The following is an 18,521-nucleotide window of genomic DNA, read 5'->3' as shown; positions in this document are numbered from 1 at the left end:
AGGCAAGCCACTTTTAAATCTCCTTATAGTCAGTGTAGAAAAGTAGGCACCAAAAAAGAATAATTAATCACATGTCATGCTGGACGTCTAAGATAGGTCAGGCATCCCCAAGGAGCGAGACCAGGCACTGGACTGATGATCATCTACATGTTTATATTGTTGGCTTGTTCCTTGAAAGGGTTTGTGTATGTGCCATGTTGGCTTGTTCCTTGAAAGGGTTTGTGTATGTGCCAAACAGCAGTGTCCTAGACATTGCTTAAGCATGTGTCTGGGGAAAGATGACCCATAAGGTAGTCTTGGGACAGGGTTGCACCAGGTATGGGTCACCACTGCACAGCTGTCCACCATTGCCATGCTGTGTACCTACAACCTCTGTTTCATGCTGTGGAAACGTTGGTCTGACAGGCTGCAGCACAGCCCTCGCATGGTTTCAGGCACTTGCAACTGAAAAATATCATGTCCTAGGGCCATGAAGCAAATGTAGCTCAAAGGAGACCCGGAGCCAATTGCATGGGTGAAGCTAGGCCTTACTGCTTGGTTTTGAGGTCAATCTGCTTTTCATTCAATAATTCCCATCCCCTTTACCTAAAAGTAACCAGAGTTTTGGTTTGGGTTTAGAAAGAAGTATTTCTGTCATGTTACTTATATAGTGATTTTTTTATGGTTGTTTTATTTAGGCAAATATAAAGAGACATAAACAAAGTCTGGGAACAGCAAGTAGGCATAGTGGGATTACATCAAGAGAACCAATACTTACTGTCATGTGAATGTAAAAGTACTATTGTATCACAGACACAGACCTCTTCAAAATAAACCTGAAGATACTGGTTTCCAAAGGAGCTATGGAGAGCCAGTTCACCCAGCCAGTTCAGCCTTTGGTAGCAGATAAGGGCAGGGAAAAAAAGCAGCCAAGTATTGACTGCTTCATTAATGTGCTTCTCTTACAGTACAGGAAGAAATGCTTTGTGAACCTAACAGCACATATTTTACTGCTGCCTGACTGTAGTGTTGCAATGAAAAATCATTGCAGAAAAACGGCACCTCCTTGTGCTCCTGGCTACACGCGAACGCAGCTGTGAAAGGACATCACGTAGAGTTGGCCTTTCAAGTCCCAGGCACTTAGGACTGGATAGATTGCTAGTTTCTGCTTCTCCAAAGGCATCATTTACTTCATGGAAGCTGGATTGCACAGGAGGCCTGAGTTCCTTGAGACCTGGAATTTAGGAGGTGGTTTGGTCTGCCGAATCTCCTCTGCAATCCAAGAGACATTGAGAGAACTCATCTTCAAATTCAGTCCTCAGACTGGTTGGACAGCATGGACAGTTAGGAAAAGAACCATCTACACACCAAGTGAGCACATACAACCTGCAGTATTTGTGATAGAGTCCATGTGGATGAACCCTGCAGCACCATTTTTGCAGGTACTTCTGAGAGAGGTCTTGCATATAAATTCCATGCTAAGGCAAGCAGAGGGGAAATAGCTTCTCATTTCTCAGCAGCCTGTAGCAAATTGATGGTGTTTTGGTTTCATGGCTTGGGGAGGAGTAAATGAAGGCAGAGAACAGCACTTTGGCAATGTGGGTTACGTTCAGACCACCTACAATAGGTGCCTTGCTTAGTTGTCATGGCTGTTATGGCAATTTAGTTCAATAGAGCAGTGAGCACACCAGACGCCTACAGTCCAGGTCTGCTAGGTTCTGGGTCCCTGTGCAGACAGTGGAGAGAAGCAGTCAATATGCCTAAGGTAAGCACTCACAGTAGGAGGGTTCAATGAAGCCCCGCGAGCTTCTGCCTCATCTGCAGAACTATATTTCTTTTTACTCAGGGAGGCTATGTAATGTTGCCAGGAACTGATTAACATCTGAATCACGTTGTCCTCTGTCTCTAAGACAGATATAAATAGGTTTCAGTAGAGGTAGGCTGTGCCCATGACCACTTCTCTCCTTAGGGAATGGTCTTATCTACTTGCTCAGCATTAGAGTCTACTCAGGCAAAGCTTCCAAAATGTTACCCTTGTGAAAAGGAGTTGTCCTGCTGATCCTGTGCTGTGAAATTGCCCTTCTGGCCCCTTGTCTCAAGGCTTTACTGCTGGCAGACTGTGGCTCTCCACCCATTCGACCCACCCATGGTTGGACAAGCGAAGAGCTAGCGAAACTGCACCAGCTGAAATTCGCTTTCAGTTTATTATCTATGCAGTGTCACTATAAAGGTCTGAGCTAATCTTAGCTGCATAATGGGCTGGTAGAAAGTATTCCATTTGTTATACAAATAAATATTTGCTTCAAATGTGGTTTCCCAAAGTAGGGTCACCTTGCACGCATCTGCTTCCAAAAATGCATCTGCTTTACAACAAGGTAGTAATTATCCTTTCCTCAAGGGGGTTCAGTTTGAACCTACTATGTGTACTAGACTGCTGGCGAAGTTTTTAATTTTGGTTTATGGTGTTTGTAGTTTTTGGAGGCACAGGATCAAACACTTGAAATGCAGTGTTCATCTGATACTACCTACCAACCCCAAATACAGGTAGGGTTTGCTTGGTGGGCTTTTTTTCTTCTGCAAGAACAGTCCTTTACTCCTGTAAATTTTTTTCTTTTTTTTTTTTTCCCTGAAAACATTAGTCAGTTGAGTGGATAGATGCAGAGAGCAAGTAACTTCATTTTACTGGTAAAATACCTTAGTGGAGTAACACAATAGCATTATCATCCTTCTTTTTTACTGGTTCTTCTTTTAATCTGTATGTCATAATAATGTCATTAAAGGGTGACTTCATCTTTTTAGCAGGCTATTTCTGCAGTACTTAATGTCTGTTTGATCTTTCATTCAGATATCTATTACCATACGTATCTATTATAAGTTGAAAAGGTTTTTAGTCTGACATAACATTGGAGGGGAAGAAATGTCAGCCTCATTAAACCTCACAGTTCTGAGACTGGAGGTAAATTACTTAATCAGCACATTTTTGAAGAAACATACTGAAAAAATGTTAAGAAAATATGAAGGTTTTCTTTATTTGCCTCCCCCCCCCCCTTTAATTCACCTCACAAAACACTTTGCTCTGCTTTCTCTGGAGAGGGGGCAGTGAGTGGAATTGCCTTGAATTAAGACATAAGGTAAGGCCTGAGCCCAATTTCTACCAGACTGAGCAGCTCAGTGAGCTCAGGGCTGGGAACAAGACAGAGTAGGAGGCTGGGGAGTGACACGGTCACGTGCCACAGTCCCATATTGCCGTGGGTAATTCAAAGGATACATCCAAAGCTATCACCCCAAGATGACACCATTCTGCCATGATAACTTAATTGGGGGTGTGGGGGGTATTAAGGTGGCAAAACACGGCATGAACTCCTGGGGCCATCAAAGTCAGTAAGGAGACTTCAGTTCTTTTCACTCCTGATTCATAATGCTGGGCTGACATGTAATTCAGGTGAATTAGGGCCTGACTCAGCAAGGAGAGTAAGCACTTTCATAACTTCCAGTGCACAAACCCTCCCGACGAGGCAGATAGGACACCCATACGGGTGATGCCGGTATTTATGTGGCTTGCTGAACTAGGGCTGTGAGAACCAAGAGACAGTGATGGCTTTTCTCCCAGGGTTTGTGGCTGTCTTCATCTGTCGGACAATTCTCTGCAGCGGTGCCAAGGCTGACAGTCTGGGCATCAAACAGCACGAAACTGAAGCCTTTTGAAGCAGAGGAGTGTAGAATGCATACAGAAAGGCAAGAGAAGGAGGGGCGCTCGGGGGGGCTGAATGCTCAAAGGCATTCGCATGCACTGGCTACTAACTCCCATGAAATCTAATAGCTGATGTCTCCACTTTAGATTTTGCTCCTTTGAGAGATCTGGCAGGAGAGTTTAGGGGCGCAGAGGCTATGCTTTAGGTGTGAATTACAGGCATTATGTAGACTAGAACAAGGGTATGTTTGCAGATGCCCTGCTGTAACTCCCTGTATAACACCAGGACTGCTTTTTTATTTAGCTTTCAGAGGCATGTGCAGTTGTCTCTTGGTTGTCTTGACTAAAAGAATGATCCTGTGTATTTTAGCTGGGTCTTCTTTGCTACAATCCATAACAGATGCCATTGGTGGTTTTGTTACTATCGCTACTTGATGGCTTTCTGCAACCGCACTTCACATTCCTGAAGCTGAAAGTTTTGTTCTCTTGGCCACCGAGAAACACTACACTCTTATTTTGGAGTCTCCCTGCATTCCAAGATAGCACCGGTAACAGAGGACACACAAGGGTCAACAGCTCCTCGGCCAGCAGCACAACCTCATTCATTGCAGCAAAGGGGTTTTCAGAGTTTGGAAATGCCGTAGAGAGTTTTACCTTCTGTGGCCCAAAATGACTGTCATTTGCTCTTTGTTCCCAGGCAACCCAGGGGGACATAGACAGCTGTTATCAAATATTCTGCACCCAAACTTGTCCCTTCTTGGCACTGAAAACTCTCTCTGAGCTCAGCTCTGGGGTCTTGAATTCACACCAGGCACCTCTGATTTTGTTATTGGAAAGAGTGTGTTTGTGTCACTGCTGGATTGGGGTAAAGCTGGCAGCAAGCTTAAAGCACGGTACGCACCGACTTTTGCACTAAATTGTTCCAGAAACACCTTACCCTCTGGAGCATCTGGGAAAATGAAGGTGAGAACTTTAAGCAATATACACCTTAAGCTGTGTGAAGTTCTGCCCTGGATTTTGTTTATATTAACCCAGCGAATGAGATTCACAGTGGTAACTGAGGTCTGTACTTGGCCATGAATAATATAGACAGTACTGAGATTTGGGTGCAAAAGGAGAGATCAGGGTGTTGTGACAAGATATTTTACCTCCTGTAACATTTTTATCTCATTGTGCCTGAGATGTGAAGTGCAAATAGTTGACATACACTTGGTCTGAGGAGTTGTCACCAACTTTCAGACTTCTTTTTCTCCAAGCATCAAACTTCTACAAGGAGCCTGTGAAGTTACCCTTTGGTCCCAGCATCCAAACACAGTCATCTCTGAGGGAATGACCGTAACAATGGTGACATATCTCCTCACCCGTTTCCATCACTAGAAATCAAAGATCTCATTTCCAAGTCACCCATAGCCATATTCTGGTAATACTTCCCCATAGAGAAATGGGGGAACTGTATTCCTGTATTTTTTTTTTGCACCAGTAACTCTTTTTTTTCTCTGTTAATTGTTACTCTAAGAGAAATAAGTTACTCTATGAGAAACAGAGGGCTCTTGTACATACCTAACATTTTGTTAAATAATGACTAGAAATGCATGATCTGGCATCAACTTTTCTTAATTTTTGCAAGTTTCCAACAAGTATTAATTTTAAACAAAGGAAGACAAGAAAAACCCTGCATTCATTTAGAACTGCAGCTCTTAGTATCTCACCAGTTTTTCTAACCATGTCTGTCCTGGTTTCTTCAGGAAGCTGTCTGTCCCCACAGTGGTGCCAGCAGGTTCTCACAGTACTGATGCACCAGATATCAGAAGATGACTTTTTACTATTGTAGATACAACCTCTTTGGGCAACTTAATCTACACTGATAAAAATCTCTCTCATGTCAGTGTCCTCATGGAAGATTTTTTCTTCCCCAGTCTAATTTTGCCTCTGATGATGTGAATTTTTCATCCTGAAGCCAACATAGCTGTTCTAGGAAGGGCATTGCTAGCCAGACCCAACCTCCATAAATCAGAGCTTGCTGAGCCCGTGTGAGCTGAGCATCTGGATGAGGAGGCTTGAGATGCTTTTGAGAGTTAGTCTGCCTCTTTGCAAGACAGCCAGAAGACTGAAAATGAAACTGATTTGAGGGTGCTATGTTTTTGTTCCCAGTGGCATGGAGTGGGGCTGGCAAAGAGTCCAGGCTGGGCCTATGGTGGCGAAGAGCAGCGACAGAGGTAGTCTGAACTCAGGAGGGAACATGTGTGAGAACACAAGGCAGAAAACTGACAACAGCCATGTGTACTCATGTACACGTCTGTAAACACCTGGCATTTCAGTTGGGTTTTCCTAAAATGCAGTGTGCACAAGCCACACAGGTTGTCGTGTTAGCATCAGCCTAGGAGCAAGATGGAGTCCCGATTTCAAAGCAAGTGGTTCAGTGAAGCCCTTTGGTCTAGGGTCAATCCTTAACCTTTGTCTCTCATTAAAATATCATTCAAAATCATTCTTCCCACTGGTTATATCATTATGAATGTTTACCCTGCCAGTACCTGGAAAAAATTGCTCTCTGAGGTAGAGCCAAATACCATTACTAGATCTGCAAAAGATTTGACAGTGAAATTAATTAGTTAATCTTTGCAAAGTGCTTTGAAGATGAAGAGCTCACTATGAGTTTTAGGTAATGTTATTATAGGTTAGTGAGTCATTTTGTAAATTTAAGGCAGAGGGGTCTCTTTTACAGTGTCTTATAGCGTGGTCCTCACCATGTCTGTGTGGCTGGTTGGTTCTGTCCCATTGCTTTCCACACCCTGCCCTCTGCCTGCACTTCTGTGCTGCCTCCACTCCTCTGGTGCAAGCTCTGCGGGTCAGGGACCAGACTGTTTTAGGGACAGATTTGTTCTGGGTACTGAGAATCTGCTATTAAAAATTGCTTTCAGCAGGTTTCACTCTTTGTCATCGCTGCCCCTCCAGCCTGGGAACTTTGCCACTCGAGCTGGTTCAGGCAGGCGGCTACTTCGCCTCTTCCTGGCCAGACTCGGACCCTGACGACCCCAGTCTCTAGCAAAAGGGCGGCCCAATCCACCCTGGCTCACTGCCCTGGGCCCCACCTGGGTGCTCTCTGATCTGCTTGTGGAGCTCATGGTTGGTATTAGGTCAGGGACTTTCCTTCTGCTCAGTGTTTGTGCAGAACGCAGCACACTGGTTCCCCACCAGACTCTGAGATACCGCTGTAACACAGGTAAGAAATAATAACAACCTTTAAACCTCTAGTGCAAATTACAGCCTCATGCAACACCTACGTAATTTTGTATAATATTAGCACAGTAACTACCACGGGAGGACTATATTGAGATAAGAGAATACACAATAATAATCCTTCCATCTGAAACCAAAAGGAATTGTCTGAATGCAGCTCCTTCTCTGCCACCGTGTTTTTTACAGAAAAGAAGGTGCACAGAAGGGAAGTGAGGATGTGTGATAAATGACAGACAAAAGGAATCAAAAATCAAATGCTAAAGCATTATAGTGATGCAATTTCTCTCCTATAATACACAAGAATTCTTCTTATGCCTGAGTCCCCCTTGCATCTAGCACTCCATGATTACACTGGAGGAGATGAGCCCTCTCCCAGTGTTTGTAATCTGAGGTTCCAATCTTGCAAACATTTACATGCATGGTTAACTTTATGCACACAATTAGTGCAATTGAAGTCATGCCACTTGCAAGACAAGATGCAACAAGTGAGTGTATCAAACACTAGGTGGGAAGAGGGCGGCAGACAGATGAAGGGTAGTAATGATAAGATCATGTGGTTACCTGGGCTAACTCTGCACGCTCAATGACTCCAAATGCCTTTTTTATTTTTGAATCATCACTTAAAAAGATTTCCCTGTCACTCCATAACTGCTTGTTGTGACTAAGAAAATGCTGGGCTTACTCATGTTCGTATAGCATGTAATTAGTGGACTTTTTCATTTTCCCTTCATAGAAATGGTATCTCTCCACCACTAACTAACCTGACTTTAAAAATAAGAAAAAAAAATAATGACCCCAAGCCTTTCTCATTTGCTCTACTGCTTTCCTTCTCTCTGTTTGTGTATTAACCTCCCCCTCTAGATACCTTCTCCAAATGAGCATCTTCTAGTTTCCTGAGGCTTTTCTTATCTTTGCTGCAGCTGTCCAAGAGTCAAGATCTGAGGAACAGGAAGGCAGACGTCTCATTGACCAAATATAGCAGATACCTTCTCCTACATGCAGGGCTCTGGGGTTGTGAACTGCACAAGGACTGCTCTTGACAACATCCTGGCCATGATCTGTCCCTTCTGGCTCTTTCCAACCAACACAACATAGGGAAGCAGACCATGAAGTCTGATGGTGCTGAAATTGCTGGTGCATCTGAACTGCCAGGACGGGCAAGATAGTATTTTTCAAGGACCACCTTGCTCTCATGTTTCCCGGCTCTTTGAGACGATGTGACAGCTTTTTCATACCCAAATCTCTCCTCCTTTGGGAGATCTTCTAGAAAGGTTGTTTCCCCATAGGCTACTGTGGGGAGCTGTGCGAAGTCAGATTTAGAAAAGTCACCCTGCACCACTCCACACATGTTGCTGGATACTTGAGGCACATTTGTGGAACAAGGAAGATGTTCAAAGTTGGATGGACTTGGGAAGACAATTTAGTTTACACCTAACATTGTTATCACATAAATTAGAATAATTATCACATTTGTGTTGTATTTTCATGATATTTGCTTCACTTAAATTGTTGTTATAAAATAATTTTATGAGTTATGTTGCTATACTCTGCGGCGATGTAAGGGAGTTTTCTGAACTCAATGGTGAGGCCATGTGATTTAATTGCCACACTATTTGTTAATTAGTCTGGGTGAAAATGCCAGCACCTGAGTGTGTTTGGAGAGTGGGCGGTGAGAATGTAGCTTTGTGTGAAGTAGTTCCAAACGCCAGAGAGCTCGAATTTGTGGTTCTTATTTCTTGATGTTCTGACTTCTTTAACTCTACCAGCCAAACAGCTAGCACATAAAGTTTTCACAAGCAGAACTTTTCTTAAGTATCTCATGCATCTGAGTGGAGGGATGTTGACCTGATTCATCACTGGATCACATCTTGTGTAGTGCAAGTGTGTTTGGATCACTCCTGGACCAGGGAGGCAACATTTTATGCCACATTGCAGTGGTTTAAGATGACTCAGAGCAGAGGGGCACCACCGGCTCCCTCAGCTGATGTAGCTGGAGATAAATTTTCTTGACCCCTCTATTCTTGGGGTAATTTTTAGTGATCTGGTGTATACCTTGCAAAATCTTTATGTAGTCTTGGTCCTATAGGAGAATCTGGTCAAGGCAGATATTCCAGACAGCAGATAGTGTCACTTATGCATAGCTTCTCTTAGATATGGGTAATGATGTATAATAACATTGGCTTTTTCAGACACATGTAGCACTGTTAATGCACCTTCTGATGCGGCCCAGGTCATTTCCCAGGCGTTGATCTAGTAAGAAACAGCAGCCACAAGGCTTTCAGTCATCTCAACGTCAATATGCTCAGGCCTCAAGCTGCAAGTTCTCTTTTCCATTTTGCGTGTTATTTCTGGGCTAGCAAGTTTAAAGTTCAAACATCAGATGAGTTTTGTATTTCAGGGAGCAGTAAGGGGATGCCACGCTCTCATGTTCTTTCTGATGTTACAAAGCAGACTACTGCAATCTGTGAGCTGGCAGAGTCACCTACAGCTTTTAGACAGCACGGATGAGAAAGTAGCCGTGCTTCTGCCATGTTTTGGAAATAAAGGAAAAAACACTCCCTACATAATACATGTTTTGATTACTTCAAGGCTCAAGGAAGACAAATGGATCTACAAAGGATCCCTTTGCTGCATTTTAACAGATGAAGCAACAGCCTGGCAGGAAGATAACTTGAGAGAAAGGAAGTAACTAACTTGGTGATGGACCGACAGCTTCTTTGGTGCAGTCTGAGGCTGCAGGAAAGATCAATTGGTTCACTGTAAGATGAGGAAAAACTCCTACTTGCCAGCGGTTGCTGCCTACTCGAGACCCAAACTGGTTACACACAGATACTAATCACACTGGGAATGCATGTATAAACACTTGGGGTTAGCTGCTGCTGGTTTAGTTTTCCTGAGTAACTATTTTCAGCCACACAACCCACCATAAAGGTGTGTCAAGAAGTCACTGCTAAAAAAATCTCACTAAAATACATCCATTACAGCAATTTTCTTATATCCGCAGGAATGGTCTTCATTTTAACAGCTGGGTAGATCCTGTGTGTGCATCATTATTGTCTTCTGCTATGCTGACCATTGATGGCAACAGCAAAGATGACAAAAAAGGGAGTTACTTGCACTAGAAGGTAGGAAAACTGCTGAATTCTGTGCTTGCCTAAAGGTAATTATTTCACCGGCATTTTGGAGCAGAGTCTACTTATTTGAGAGGGAAACTGCAAGTCACCTGTGCTTAATAGCTAAGTTCACATTAATTTATACACAGTGGGCTAAACCGTGCCCTCATTTATATGCATGCTGCCCCGCAGTGATTATGCAAGAGGAACTGAGTGCACAATTTGATCTAGTGTGATTTCGAAAATAGCACCGTGAAGTAAAGTCAGTATAAATGTGGAGGAAGTAAATCCACAGGAGACCATAACCAAGGTTGTAAGCCAGCAAGTTTGGGTGATGATGCTATCAATGAAAACTCAGCACCTGGATGGGGTCCCTGCCCAAACAGGAAACTCTCCCAAACATGCTCCAGTCCATCACACATACGCAAAGCCGCCAGTAACAAGGAAAGGCAGGATGCTCCTGGGCATCGAGAACCCTTGTGGGCCAGCAGACCTCTGGCTGAGAAGTAGAAAAGGAAGGAAAGAATAGGCTGTTTAATCACCCTGCAGATAAGATAATTGTGGCTCAAATTCAGAAGTGTAAGGTAAAAATTCATTACATGCATGAAACTAAAACTGTTTTATTTCAGGAAAGCTGGCACAGTGTTTCAACAGCTTCCTGTGGCTTAGCTGCTATGACACAGTAGGAATAACCTTTCTTCTGTCTGGGTCTTAGGAAGTATTATGTTTCATCCTTGCTGAGTGACCTGCATTTCACAGGTCAGATGTAAAAATTATCCAAGACTCAATTCTCTTGCCCCTCAGCATGTTGAGGGTTCATTAGAAAGAGCAGTGGGTGCATGGTGTACCTGGTAATTGGTGCTCATTCACCCTTCCTTGTTCATAGAGATGTCCACGTTCCCATGAGTCTGATCACTGGCCAAGAAGAAAGTTGGATCCACTACCTTCAGAAAGGGTACCCCTTCCCTTCCCACTCCTTCAGGTCAGCCTAAGTGGTTGTCCCTTGACCCTTCAAGCACTGGGCAGTGCAAGGAGCAAGCCAGCCAGACCTCCATTGGCATCTGTGACACGAGGTGCGGGCAGTACTGTGGGGTAGAAAATGGTTCCATCCCTAATAACAACTCGTGCTCTTCCTTGTGTCTATTAGTCAGTGCCAGCAAGGGCAGCAATTAGACTGTCCCTAGAAAAGCTTAGGGCTTTCTATGAACAGGTGGCTGTGCATTAAGCTCAGCACTAAGCTCAGCATTATTTTTTTCTGGTTTTGTGTGCTGTTTCTATTAGGGCCTCACATAGGACAAAGTCACTGAATTGCCATTCTGGGCTGATCCCAAACATTTGAGTCACATACACAACACCATGACACAATCACACATCACAATGACAAACGATGGTGCTTCAGGAAGTTTTTTTTATGGGTACTGTGCTCAGATAATTCTTCTGCCATGGTGCGCTACATGGTTTCCAAATTGGAAAATAGTCTGATGGTGAAATAATACTTCTTTTCCGATCCTTCCTTATTCTCAGGCACATAATTAGTTTTTATGGGGAGATAATAACATGGTAGCTTATATATAATTATAATGTTTAAAGTTTGTAAAATTAAAAAAAATCCTTTAAAATAAGTTGAGAAATAGCAGCAGACCGTTTAGACAATTTTTCATGTTATTTTCTTGAAATTCAGTTGCAGCTATGAGAACATGGTTAGGAGTCAGACATTTCCTATTCTGGTATCAGTGTAAAACCATGGAGAGGCAGCTTTTGCCAGCTTTCAGGGCAGGATTTGTCCTTACAACTGTGTATCACAAACCACATGGTTGCACATACACTTACTAGCTGCACAACAGCTATAACACAGAGATCACACCAGTTTTCTTCAATATAGTTGAAGAAATGGTAGCTGTATTCTGCAAATACTGAAACATGTGGGGAAAATTTAATTATTTAAATGAAGATTCAGAAGAAAACTGCTGCAGAGTTGAGGGGTTTTGCTAGCATCCCTTCTGGCTTTTGGAAAAACAATGGATTTTTTTTAATTTAAAATTACAAATTATTTGGATTTTTTTTTTGTTTCTTTGGTAGCACCTAAAAGATCAGAGACATTAAGCCCAACTATTTTCATTGTGTTGCATTTCAAGTGATCTGATCACATTTCTCTTACTGAGAAAGGGGATATCTTTCAAAAACTCCAATATAATTTCAAACTGCACTGTCATCTTCAGCCAGCACAGTTATCAATTGATTGTGATTCCTGGTTTTCTGTAGATATGTAGGGTTATATTTAACACAACCATGCAGACGGGTGAGAGCGGGACTTCCTTAAAATCTCCTGAGATGCTTTGTTCCTGACAAGCTGTGTAGGAGTTGGGTGTCTAGAAACCTCTGAAAATCCTTCTGCCTCACACTGGAAGGACCTCGAGACGTTTAAAGGTCTGTCTCTAAGGACAGGATTCATTGCATCTAACACCACTTACCAAGAAGCCACATGTCTAACCTCAGTGAACCACTGCACTCATGTCCTGAAAGGGAGCTCAGCCCCATCAGAGGGCAATGCATCCTCCCCACGAAAGGCATCCAGATCAGGACATGGTCACTCACTTCATGGAGGGTTCTGGCTCTTTCCACTGACCCCTGGGGCAGCTGAGATCCATGGCTTAGATGAGATGTTTAACTTTTGGAGTCCTAGTTTATGGGAAATTAATCCAACACTGCAGTGAGGTACCAGACTCATCCGTACAAAGCTGTTAGGGGCACATGTCACTAGTAGCTAGCACTGCCTGCATCTATATTTTAGGCTTAAAGGGTTAGGATCCAAATTCACTTTTATTCTTCTCCTTGACCTTGACCCAGCTGAAACCTGTGGAAGTGATACATGGTGCTAACAACAAAAACTCCCAGTACAGGCAACCTCGGAGGTGCTGGAGGTTTTGCGTAAGATCACTATGGGAGCTTCAGGCAGGTAAACAAGTCACAAGGTAGCTTAGGTGTGTAAAATTACTGTGGATCTCTTGAATTAAGTCCAACTCATCTCCTTTTTATATCAACATAGGGCCCCATAGGCCCAGGGCTGTGCTGATGCTTTTCCAGCAGAAGCATTTTTCTGAACGCAAAAGCTCAGTCTGACCAGAAAGTTCTGAATATGATTTCTAAAGCTGTGTGAGATCCCTAGGTTAATTGCAGGGCTTAAAAGAAATGGCACTATTTAAGCTGCTGCACTACTAAAAGTGGAAGTTCGATGATACCCAAATATAGGTTTGCTAATTATTTGATATGATGGATTGGTTAACAATTGTCTTGCGAGTAGTCAACAGCCTAAATTTGCTACACCCTGGTCCGTACATTTGGGGCTAGCTCTCTTCCTCACCTTTCCTGGAATGCCAGCTATGATGAGCAAGCTATTTTCAGTTTCTTATTAGGAAGCTGCCTTTGGACCAGTTCCTACACTACTTAGCATTTTGCCTGAGTAGCAAATTCAGGATCTGGCCCTAGGAAACCTGTTTTCTTGGCACTTTGAGCCTGTTCTTTATTAGCGTAGTTACCTCCAGTAATCTGCTATGTACTGTCTGCAGTGGCCTGTGCAGAAACCTCTGGGAAGATGGAGTTGTTGTGACACTTGTCTCATGAAAGAGCTTCTCCAATTCTTCACTTTGAAGGTCCACTAAAAGGTGTGTCTGTGATGACACATCTGTTCTGGTATTTTTTATTTTTTTTCTTCTTTCTCATATAAAAAAATACCATGATATGTTCTTGTCGCTGTGCCAGGACGTCACTCGATACGTGTAGAGGAGAAACAGTTTAAAGCCACTTGACTAACAGCTTCCTCTGTCAAATATGACATTAGAGTTATGATTGTCTCTTTTTTATCTCTTCACTTTGATGACAGGCTTATCTGAGGTAGTGAGACAAAGAGCGGGGTTGATTCAGCCTACCATGCTGTGCAGGTGAGAGTTTTGAGATCAAGTACAGCTGTTCGAAGGGCAAGTCCTAGTGGTGACTGACAGCTGCTTTCATCAGGAGTATGGCTTGTTTTTTCTTTCTTTCTCTCTCTCTTTTTTTTTTTTTTTTGACAATGCCAAGAAATTCAACTGAGGCTTGAGGAATGTACAGGCTTAAATATCAAAATGTGACTGCTTGTGTAATAATGTCAGTCTGAGCTACTGGCTCCTTTTGATATTCTTAGATCGGATCAGATGCTCCTTTGAAAAAAAAATCCAATGCATTATTGCTGATTCTGGTCAGAAGGAGTGAATCTGTTTACTGAACCCATATGTGTAGATCTGACAGGGTGATGTATCACACCCACTGTAATGCTGCACGGAATATTAACGTTTCTGGTTTGTTGCTAGAAAGGAGCTGCAGATCGCTCAGTGCTTTTCACTCAGTGTGTGCCAAGATCACACTTTTCACCGGGTTTCACAGAGCAGTGTGATATTCCTTCCTTTTCCCTTCCCTTCCCTTCCCCCATCACTTACTGCCTCTCCACCCCACCTCTCAAAAACAATTGTTGGTGATTTGATAAGTTAATTACCCCACTCTCCAAAAGCCCTCAGATAGAGCATGTTATCGGGACATTTGACGTGTGGCTATTTTTAATTTCCCAGTACACTCACATATGCAGATGTAGCATGAGGTTTTGTAAAAAAAAAAAGTGCTCAGGCTTTATTGCATGAACAAAATCTACCATGTAAGCAAGCAAAGAGGTATGTGCTTATCCAAGTATTTATCTATGCCTGCAGGTATTTGAAGTGTGTGAAGGAGTGCAGGGTTTGTACATGCACTGGTTGGACTATACATACATGTTATTAAAAGCTGAATATACTTAAGGCTCTCCCTCACTCACTCTGCCTGTCCAGGAGAGGATATATTTATTTTTAAAGCTCAGGTTTTCTTGTATTCCCTGAACAGAACAACCTGACTTCCTCCTTAGTCGTTTCTTTCTAGTTGTCAGCTATGTCACTGGTGTAATCTCTTCCAGAATTGTCAGGCGTATGACTGTATTCATTCTTTTTACTATTTCCTCCTACTTTTCCTCAAAGACCATTCAGGCATTCTAACTGTTTGGAACTGAGGGCTCCTGGCCATGTGATAAAGACACAGTTTTTCTTTTCTAGAATAAAGCTGTCAGTCAGGTATGTTTTTCATAGAATCATAAAATATGTAAGGCTGGAATGGACCTTTAGAGCTCATCTAGTCCACTTCCCTTGCAGTAAGCAGGGACATCTTCACTAGATCAGGTGGCTGAGAGCCCCATCAAGCCTGACCTTGAATGTCTCCAGGGATGGGGCCTCCACTACATCTTTGGGCAACCCGTTCCTGTGATCCACCACCCTCACATCGAAGAACTTTTTCCTAATATCCAATCTAAACCTCCCCTTTTCTATTTTAAAACCATTACCCCTTGTACTGATGCTACATGCCTTCGTGAACAGTTCTTCCCCAGATGAATTTTCACACCAGCTTTTTCTTCCATGAAACATGTAAGAGTATAGACATCTGTCCTAGGTGAAAACAATCTTTCATGTCAGTCAGTAACAGCACCAGAAATATGAAAAGTATTTGTAGCCACTGCAGTATTTCTGTATATGGTACCTTTGCAGCTATTGATTGATATTCACAGAAACCTAGAGAGAGAAGGTTCTATTAATATCAAATCTACCTATTAATATCTATTAATATTAAAGCAGGACCAAAGATATCATGTGAAGAAGCCCTTATCCAAGTCAGAGGAATGGACATATTGTAGCAGTGTCTAATATTTATACAAATACCCATTGAATGAGGAGGGGAAAAAAAGTTGACAATTCTTCACTTCCATATTTGCATTATGAGTTTATTATGGACCACTTATATTGTAAGAAATTATGGACCAATACACTTGAGGATGAGAGGTCTAGCTGTGAAACATGCTCTGTTAATAACAGACAAATGTTTCTATTTCTATGTCTAACAAATGTCATCCCACCATTTGTCACATAAAGGGGAGTCCGTGGAACCCTGTCCTCAATTTGGGGGCCATTAGTGCCATATGCCATAACTTCTACCTCTTGCAAGGGATATATAAAAACAGAGAAGCATGTGTGTCATTTTGAAATTCCTTGGAGAGAGAACACTTGGTTAATTTAATTTTATTTTAAACAGGAACTCAAGAGAGCATCCACCATGCAGTGAGGCAGATTTGCAAGGTGGTTGCATGTCTAGAGCTGTAGATAACCAGAGCAACACAATTTTAGTTCCACAGAAATTTGAGGTATTGGGCACTTAGATGCTTTTGAAAATCTCAGTATTCCTCTATTTCCCCTTCTCGACATGTAAATATCTTAAAAAATCTGTCCCCTTCTCTCCTCTTCCATCAGAGACTTCCAAAATGAGATCCTTTCATTATTAGAGCCAGAGTGGTAGCTAATTGCTACTGAGGAGCTTTTCACTGTAGCCAAAACCAACAATAACAAGCAATAAAAGTCTAATAATCTAAGCAATCGACTGTGTATTGAATAATTCTTCTGAGAGCACAGTGCAAATAGCACAATTCTGGGCATACTAAAGAGAGTGAAAGATTAAAAACCGAAATGAGCACAGAAAATGTCTGTCACGTCAGATACATCAACTCTGTCAGTCCAATACATACACTTAATTAAAATGGTTCAACCATCTGTCCAAGAGGGTGCATGGGAAAACTTCAATTGATCGTCTCAGTTTTTCTGAGTGATCAGGAAATAGGGCTAAAGCTAGCTCCTCTCTCCTGGAATGGATTTAAGAATTATAAAACTGACAGTTGGGGAATTTTCTGCTTTAGCTGCTTTAAGCCTCTCTCATTTATCTCCACATCTTTGATAGAATTGGACAATTCAGAAATATAGAGGCACCTTAAGAAGTGATAAAGCAGGTGAATGGCATCTCCCCCCTGCCCTGTGACAGCCAGGCCCTGTGCCCGAGGGGCCATTTGCTGTGAAGAAGGGTAGGTGTTTTCCTGCCCTCCCTGGAGGATAGTCCAAAGGCAGCTTTCATTTTCCACTGGGGCTCTCCAGGAGCTCAGTGAACAGAAACAGCTGAGAGGACATGCAGAATCCCACATTGCCTTAATGGCCTCACCCACCTCTTGACCCTGTCTTTGGTCCATAAAAAGATGCAGAGTCAGAGTTATATTCAAGCTGGATGTAGCCACCCCACCAAGACCTGTGCCTAACGTTGAGGCTCCTGGGGTACCATTCAGCTGCCTGAAAGGTATCTAGTCTGAGCTGGTCACGCTATGATGTCAGTGAGAGAAAGGGCCCTTTAGAAGATGGTTAAAACTGCTTTCTGCAAGTATCTGTCCTCATAAAGCCAGTGGGAAGGGGCTAGTGACCTCCAAAGAGATGTCAAGGTCGTATAACTGTCCTTCATCCAGAGTGAGCTCCACAGCCACTGGTTTCCCCAGCTCTTTCTGCCTGTTTTTTCCCAAATTCAGTTTTAGGATTACAACATAAGGTGGATTGTTTATCTTCTCCTTTGCAACCTCCACTGACCTCTGCCATTAACCTCCAAAAAGTCAGGTTTTCTAGTAGGCATCCTCCCAGAAATATCCAATATGATAACGTGACCAGCCTGCGATTCCGTGATTCTATGATTCAGGGGAAAAGTGTTATAGATTCTTCATAGGGAAAACGTCTGCACGAGAAAAAAGTAGCAGTGGCTATTCTCTCTTGCTTCTAGGAGAATGTTTACCAGGTGGTCCAGGTCTCCCCAGTCGATACTATCATCATTCCCCAACCTCTGAAATAACAACTTCCACTGATGAAGGCGAAGAAAAGCCTCCACAGAGACATCATTGAAGCAGGGATAGCTGACACTAGAAGTGATCCCTTTTGCAATCACCCCCTTGAGTTCTTCAAAACCAGGATGGCAAGAGCTCAAACCCTTATCCAGGGCTCTATAACCAGCCTCTGTGCTGTTATCATGGCTGCCTACTCTCACCAAGACACACCGGCTCCAGCAGTATTTTACATTCCTTGTTGTGGGATGAGGCTTATGCCTACCCATTGCTTCACTAAAACCTAGAGGAGACAGCTGAGCAAGTTGAGCAGAGGCAGAAGCAAAGTGAATGCACCTTCAGCATGCTCAGTAGCCTTGGGAAACAACACGGTTGGGGCACGCCCTGCTTGAGCAACAGGATGGGTGAGAATTGGGCTTACGAAGTCTGTCTATCCTCTTTAGACCACTAGTAATCATCCAGTGAAGAACTGACCCCATGTGTCTATGAACTGGTTAACAGCTGGTTAACATGCACACGCATCAGTCTGCTAGTGGGAGATGCATGTGATGGCATTACCATGGGGAGCTTCATCAAGTTGAAATACACACCAAGACTTCCCCAAGTGCCCTGGGAATTCAGCTGTCCCTGTGGTGGTCTGGTTCAGGACTTCAGGTCCAAGAGGAAGTTTTTCAATGTTTAGCATGTATGTGCAGGATGTTCAGGGACTGTATGATGCCAGGCGATGAGCCACGGGTTGGAAATAGCCAGTGATCAG

This window comes from Gallinula chloropus (assembly GCF_964237585.1).
Source record: "Gallinula chloropus genome assembly, chromosome: 2".
NCBI classification, from domain to species: Eukaryota; Metazoa; Chordata; class Aves; order Gruiformes; family Rallidae; genus Gallinula; species Gallinula chloropus.
The sequence above is the reverse complement of the archived record's forward strand: the minus strand, read 5'-3'. Positions refer to the sequence as shown.